Source organism: Triticum dicoccoides, chromosome 4A (assembly GCF_002162155.2).
Source record: "Triticum dicoccoides isolate Atlit2015 ecotype Zavitan chromosome 4A, WEW_v2.0, whole genome shotgun sequence".
Taxonomy (NCBI): Eukaryota; Viridiplantae; Streptophyta; class Magnoliopsida; order Poales; family Poaceae; genus Triticum; species Triticum dicoccoides.
Window position 1 is genome coordinate 368,904,438 of NC_041386.1, and position 6,322 is coordinate 368,910,759.

A 6,322-nucleotide genomic window follows, 5' to 3' on the forward strand; every position below is an offset into this window, starting at 1 on the left:
TCTCCCTCACATGCCTCGCAAGGGGGCTGGACGGGTGCACACTCGTGAGTGTTTGTTTTTCTTGTTCTTCGCGAGGCACTCCCGCTCGAGCTCGCAAGCTGGCGCTCCCCCCTTAATTCGTGCCCCTCGGGTACCGCGATGCGGAGCTCTGGGTCATGGCCGGCCGAGCCTACGACTTGGGCTTGGAAGAATAAGAGGTTCTTAACAAAATTTTGCAGTTCCTTGACGCCTCCCAAGCCAACGGCAAGGAAGTCTCACCAGGTACTGGGAGAGGCATGCCTCACGAGGCGGAAACTACTTCAGACACATCAAGCTAAGTTATCTGTACACACCTACATAAAACGCCGATACTGCAAGACGACACATGAACGATAAACATAACATAGCGACATCGAAATCACGGTTCGTTGCATGCCCATGAAGGGCCCCATACTTGTTTCTTTTTTAAATGCAGGGAGAAAGGAAAGAACAAAACGAAAGCAGCGCGCACCCCCGCAGCGGTTCACGAGGGTGGGCCCTCGGCTCTCTCCTGGACTCGGCCAGACCCCTCCTCGCGCTTCACTGGGGCATGGTGACAAGACGACCCGCTACCGCCCTCGTAGCGGGCACGGGGGTGTGGCGGCTGGTCATAGCCGCCACTGCTGGAGCTGTCACTGGAGGAAGAGTCGTCATAGCTGGACGAGCCGTGGCCGGTGCCGAGAACAAGTCCACGTTCATCCTCGTCGCGACCGTCACCAAGGCCGAGCACCTCGCCGCCGTCGTTGTCCTCGGGGCAGCATCCGACACGACGACCATCTTCCTCGGATACCCGCATGTAGAGGGTAGCATCGCCGTCATACTTGAAGTGGAGGGTACACCGCCTGCCCAGGCTGCGCGCGCGGGCAAACGTCTGCCAGCGGTGGGCCAGGGCTGCGTTGCCTGCGACGGAGACTTCCACCGTGACCCACGAAGCCTTGCTGCAGCAGCCGTCCGCCTGCAGCCAGAGACCGCCTAGACCTGTGGCCGATAGTTCACCGGCGAAGAACCACGGGAGCTGAAGCCAGGTGCCGGTCGAGTTCTCCGACCACACGATGAACTCCGGCAGCACCTTCGCTAAGTGGAAGCATGGTCGGGGAGGCCGTGTAACCATGGCGCACCTCACTTCATCGACGGGACTGCCACGACCTGGGCGGCCCCCACCGCCTTGGGAGGCGCGGCCGCGGCCGCGAGAGGAAACGGTGGGGGTCGCGACGTGCTTGTGTGGGCGACCACGCCCCCTCTTAGGTGGCAGCAAACCGGGCCCCTCCTAGCAGGCCTTTCCCTTTTCTACGGCCGAGAACCTCTTCACCGGCGCCATAGGTATCGCTGCTAGTAGTGAAGCAAGGGAGAAGAAGCAAGTGGAGCAGGAAGAGATGGGCGACGGGGGGCTCCGCCCCTCCTCATTTATAGCAGGAGAAGGCTAACCGGCGACCCCCACGATCGCATGTAATGATGGTTTTCTCTGCATGCAGCAGGGACTCATCAAGTCGGGCAGTTGCCGAGGCAGCGTGGGGAAGCGAAGGCGCCCACGTCCCATCAACTCCACGCGTCAACTGAGGCCGTAGGCTATTGGGGCCCGCGGCGCTGCGCACTGGCCCCTTGGCTTCTCCTCGAAGCCAAGTCCGAGCGTGCCTTGGGCCCGGGGGCTACTGTTGGCGTCCTGGGAATGGGGGTCCCAGACTTGCCTGCCTGCGGCCCACGGCGTGGCTCCACCAGCGGCCCTGTATAACCCGTCCTCATCAGCGAACACTCAAGACCCTCGTCAGGGGCCTAGCCTCGCGAGGCGGATGACACAAGACCTCCTTGGGGGCGGCCTCATCAGGCTGTCTCGCGAGGGGCGGAGAGATCAGGGCACCTCGCGAGGTCCCTGTGACGCAAGCCATGGCGACAAAGACCAGGCGGGTGCCAGTGCATGCAGCGTACTCGTTTCCTCTTTGGTGCAAAAGCGGCAAGCACAGGCGAGGAGTCCCGAGGCATCAGGCAAAGGTTTCCATATCGGTGCAACAAGACCAAGACCAGCAGGACAGCCGGACGGAGGTCACCATGGACCCCAGGACGACATCACCACCAGAGCCTTTGGCAGGCGAAGACCATCTTTTTCAGGATAACTTGTACTAGTTGTCTCCCTTCAAATTTGGTCGTTGTGGGATCCCTTCCCGCCTACATTTGGGAAGAGGACCAGGGCCTCTATAAATAGGACTAGCCACCATAGTAGAAGAGGATGGATCTTGGGTCTGCGATCATTCAGATCATCCTCAACCACACAAGCTCACTGAGCTCAAGGACACCTCTCCTCAGGAGGCTGTTCTTCCCTTGTACTCGTTCGTCCTCAGCCCAAGAGGCAATCCACCACACCACACTGGAGTAGGGTATTGCACCACATCGGTGGCCCGAACCAGTATAAACCCTGTGTCCTTTGTTCTGCGAGTTTGACGTGTTGAGCTTTCAAATTGTGGCGAGAGCGTGAGCTAGGGGGAAGGAGAGATCTTCGTGCGCACCCCAGAGTTCGAACCTCAAGGGTTTTGCCGGAACCCTAAATCCGACACCGAGTCCAGCTGAGGTGACGTGGTACATCGGTATGTCGAGGTAATAGCGCTGCCCAACCAGGATCATTTACCTGTGCACAAAAAATAGTGCAAGGCGGAGATAATAGTAATAATAATAAATTAAAAAAGGTTGCATGATTAATAATTTATGCAAAGTGAATAGAAGAAATATGGCCCGTGTGCCGAACACTCAATGAGGTAGAGCTCTCTCAGCGATGTCGAAGTCCCCGAGGCAACCGAACATGTCGGGATGGCAATTTGACGAACAAGGTGATCACACGAGCCGATTTATGCCGACTGGGACGACGACGTCGGCTTGCTGAAGTGACCGTGTGACGCAGTCGAAGTCGACTACCTACACATGTAAAATAGTGCAGTCCAAAAAATAATAATATTAATATATAAAAAATACTCGCATAATTAATTTATGCAAAATAATTTATTTAAAGAGATGTGGCCGGGCGCCACAGTCAATGTCAATGCAGGGCGTCAGCGTGATGCGGTGAAGGTGTGACAAATCCTGAATTCACAGGGCAGTTCGAGTTCCAGATGCGGCGTTCGCCGAACTACGAATAGAAACCGACCGAACCATCACACGATAGTCGTTAATGCGTCCACCATTTGACAGGCCTCTGTTGTAAGAATCTGAAGAAAGGTGACTCCCAAATTGGGACTCAATCTGCACACCCACTGCCAGATGGGCGATGAAGCGACGGTGCGGCGATGGCGCCGCAGGGTGACTCATCGAGGTGGCATAGGCAAAGTAATTTTCCTGCGCACATATAAACAGTGCAAGCCAAAAAGTACTAATAAGTAATGATAATATTAATATAGCCCTTTAAAAAAGGTTCTTCTACTTAATTAACATAAGCGAAGTAAATAATTAAAGGAATATGGCCTGGGCGCCGAGGTCGGCCCGTCCGGGGCAACAATGTCTGTACGGCAACATCCGGACGGATGGACCTCGATGGGTGTGCACGACCAATATTTCTACGCCCGGATACCGCTCTGTTCTCGGATGCATCTGTTTAAACCGGCTAGCCGGAAACTGTTTGGATCGGAGTCGGTCGGTACACCGCGTCGACAGACCGAATTTTAGACTGGTCGATGAAAATCTACACAGAAAAAATCATGCAAACTAGCAAAACAATATTCAGTGTGTATTTATAGTACATGTAACTAGAAAGATAAATCCTGATGTTCCTGTTTTGGGTAGCACGGTGTAATGTTCCTGTATTAATCTTCATGCATACATAAAGCAGTGCAGGATGGAAATAAAAAATCCCTTTGTATAATTTATCTATGCAATTTTTTTTAAATATAGCCTGTCGCCAAGGTCAATGAAAACAGAGGAGTGACGGCGTATTTTTATAGGGCATATCCGATTTGCATATACGGCGTCCGTCAGACTGCGGACAGAAAATCCACACGCGGGTGCTAAATTGCTGACGAAACGCTAGTGCAAAGCGTTTGCATTGTTCGTTCATTAGACCTAAAAAACCATGTTGCAAAAACTAGTACTTTTGCATTAGTACTTTGGCAATGCAATTTTCAGTAAGAAGTAATCGTAGTAGAGGACTAGCGGTAGCACATGTACTTGATTAAAAAAGGAGAGAGAAAGAAAAGATCCTCCCTGGTTCATGCAATCCTACTTCCCACGTGCTTGAGTGCCTCAAAAGGTCGGTTGGTCAGCCAGCGTTGTAGCCGAAAGACCGCTGCTCTTGGGATTTCAATGGAGCACGGATCTGCACATGCACATGTGTTCGTTGGCCACGCCGACCTATCCTCTAGACACAGCGATACGACGTCTCGCCAAGAACCGCTGCTATCTCTTGAGTACTGCATTGGATTTCCCTGAAGAGGAGAGGATGATGTAGCAAAGTAGCGTAAGTTTTTCCCTCAGTTTTTGAGAACTAAGGTATCAATCCAGTAGGAGGCTACGCGTGAGTCCCTCGTACCTACACAAAAACAATAGCTCAACACAACCAACACGCTTAGGGGTTGTCAATCCCTTCACGGTCACTTACGAAAGTGAGATCTGATAGAGATGATAAATAATATTTTTGGAATTTTTGGTATAAAGATGCAAAGTAAAAAGTAAAAGTAAAAGCAAAGCAATAATAAAGTGATGGAGATTGATATGATGACAAAGAGACCCGGGGGCCATAAGTTTCACTAGTGGCTTCTCTCAAGAGCATACGTATTCTACGGTGGGTGAACAAATTACTGTTGAGCAATTGATAGAATTGAGCATAGTTATGAGAATATCTAGGTATGATCATGTATATAGGCATCACGTCCGAGACAAGTAGACCTACTCCTGCCTGCATCTACTACTATTACTCCACTCATCGACCGATATACATCATGCATCTAGAGTATTAAGTTAAAAACAGAGTAACGCTTTAAGCAAGATGCCATGATGTAGAGGGATAGTTTCATGCAATATGATAAAAACCCCATCTTGTTATCCTCGATGGCAACAATACAATACGTGCCTTGCTGCCCCTTCTGTCACTGGAAAAGGACACCGCAAGATCGAACCCAAAGCTAAGCACTTCTCCCATGGCAAGAACAACCAATCTAGTAGGCCAAACCAAACTGATAATTCGAAGAGACTCGCAAAGATAATCAATCATACATAAAAGAATTCAGAGAAGATTCAAATATTATTCATAGATAGACTTGATCATAAACCTACAATTCATCGGTCTCAACAAACACACCGCAAAAAGAAGATTACATCGAATAGATCTCCACGAGAGAGGGGGAGAACATTGTATTGAGATCCAGAAAGAGAGAAGAAGCTGTCTAGCTACTAACTATGGACATGTAGGTCTGAAGTAAACTACTCACACTTCATCGGAGGGGCTTGTATGATGATGTAGAAACCCTCCGTGATCGATGCCCCTTCCGGCGGAGCTCCGGAACAGGCCCCAAGATGGGATTTCGTGGATACAGAAAGTTGCGGTGGTGGAATTAGGTTTTTTGGCTCCGTCTCTGATCGCTTGGGGGTACGTAGGTATATATAGGAGGAAGAAGTACGTCGGTGGAGCTTCGAGGGGCCCACGAGGCAGGGGGCGCACCCTAGGGGGGCCCCTCCACCCTCGTGACCGCCTCGTGGCTTTCTTGACGGAGGGTCCAAGTCTCCTGGATCTTATCTGATGAGAAAATCACGTTTCCGAAGGTTTCCTTCCGTTTGGACTCCGTTTGATATTCTGTTTCTCCGAAACACTAAAATAGGCAAAAAATATCAATTCTGGGTTGGGCCTCCGGTTAATAGGTTAGTCCCAAAAATAATATAAAAGTGGAAAATAAAGCCCAATATAGTCCAAAACAGTAGATAATATAGCATGGAGCAATCAAAAATTATAGATACGTTGGAGATGTATCAAGCATCCCCAAGCTTAATTCCTGCTCGTCCTCGAGTAGGTAAATGATAAAAACAGAATTTTTGATGCAGAGTGCTACTTGGCATAATTTTAATGTAATTCTTCTTAATTGTGGTATGAATATTCAGATCCGAAATATTCAAGGCAAAAGTTCATATTGACATAAAAATGATAATACTTCAAGCATACTAACTAAGCAATTATGTCTTCTCAAAATAACATGGCCAAAGAAAGTTCATCCCTACAAAATCATATAGTTTAGTCATGTTTCATTTTCGTCACACAAGAATGCTCTCATCATGAACAACCCCGATGACAAGCCAAGCAATTGTTTCGTACTTTAGTAATGTCAAACCTATAAACTTT